Source organism: Myotis davidii, unplaced genomic scaffold, assembly GCF_000327345.1.
Source record: "Myotis davidii unplaced genomic scaffold, ASM32734v1 scaffold699, whole genome shotgun sequence".
Classification (NCBI taxonomy): domain Eukaryota; kingdom Metazoa; phylum Chordata; class Mammalia; order Chiroptera; family Vespertilionidae; genus Myotis; species Myotis davidii.
Window position 1 is genome coordinate 3,414,287 of NW_006291007.1, and position 1,673 is coordinate 3,415,959.

The window sequence follows — 1,673 nt, forward strand, 5'->3', positions numbered from 1 at the left end:
GAAGTTCTGTGGTTTTAAGTAGCTATTAGACTTTAACTGTCTTCCAGGAAATGGGGGAGAGCTATGCCTTTGTCTTTTCCAGGAAGGGAGGCCTGGGTAGATTTGAGTACAAAATAAAGGATTATAAAAAAAAGAAATGGAGTTAATAGCTAAACTATAGCTTTGATAGGAAAACTTCCTAATTCTTACATCTCTGTCCCCTCATCCCAGAGTGTCGGGCTCGCTCACATTCTCCAGGACGCTGGGGTCCAATGCCAGACTTTGCTCCTCTGACCCCGGCTTTCTGACTGTGGCCCCTCTCTTTAGGGGGACACATTCCTGACGGTGTCATTGTCACTGAGGAAGCGAAGGCCAGGGAGCTAGTCCTATGGCTGGGAGGCCCGAGAGGGTAGATTTCACTCGTTTATCTCTCCTCCTGCCTGTCACCCTGTGCTGTGCTCTCCACATGGATGGAGAGCCTCCCCTTCGCTTGCACAGGCAGGGGCTGCCCTGGGGCCTCCCAGGGGCAGTGTCCTCTCCCTGGTGAGGACTTTCTGGAGCCAATAAAACCCCTTGGAAAGTTCAGCCTGGTACCTTGCTTACCCACAGCCATGCCAGGTCCTCAAGATACTTTGGGAACCTTGAGAAGAGAGGAATTCACTCAAATCTATAGGTATCCCAGATGAAATCTGATGGCACGTCCTTGGGTGGGCTGCCTGGCCTCAGGAATCTTCTAAACAGCCCAATCTGAGATTCCTCATGAAAAATTCTAGCACCCTCTGGATATCAGATTCTAGTCCTGTTAATTGTCTGTGAGATCTTATCTTCTACCTGTACACTGGCCCAGATCCTGAATTCTTCTCGTTTCCCCCAACATTTGACTACAACTCTCCAAGCCAATGTTTCCAATTTTCTCTCCCACTCCTCCGACTTGGAACCCTGGAGAACTAGCACTGCCCTTTTCCCGAAGCCGCGGAAGCTGAGGCTGGACAACTTGATGTAAACTTCAGAGAAGTCAACACAGCTCATGTGTGGACAATCCGCGTGTCTAGGGACATTCACGCTGCAAACTCAGAGCCGCTGTCGGCGTTGCCTTTGCCCCCCTCTCTCCATCTAAACATGCTGGAGCCACACAGCTAGGAGTCGTCTTCACTGGCTGGCTCCAGACTCAGACTGGGTGCACAGTCTTCTCCCAGCATTAAGCTGTGTTTTTCTTTTGTTTCCACAGAATCGCCTTCGTAAACACCCAATAGCTTTAGCCATAGTCCTATTTTTTGGAGCCCAACTGCATACCTGCGCCCTAAACTGACCTATTGTCAGGACCAAGAGACTGGTTCCTTGAGATGGAGCAATCCACCTACTTAACTTCGGAACTGTGAGACGTCCCGGGGAAGTTTCAAAGGCAGGACTGAAGGGGAACAAAAATTTCCACCCCCAGAAATGTGTCTTTGGCATCTGTATTATTTAAGCTGGTTATTTTTAAGGCAGAAAATTCAGGAAATTTTTTTAAACCTCCTCTGCCCTCCAACTACTTAGAGCAGTGGTCGGCAAACTGTGGCTCGCAAGCCACATGCGGCTCTTTGGCCCCTTGAGTGTGGCCATGAAGTTCCAATCGCACTGTACGTGCACGTCCGCATGTGGTATTTTTGTGGAAAGCCACGCTCAAGGGGCCAAAGAGCTGGGTGGGGGTAGAG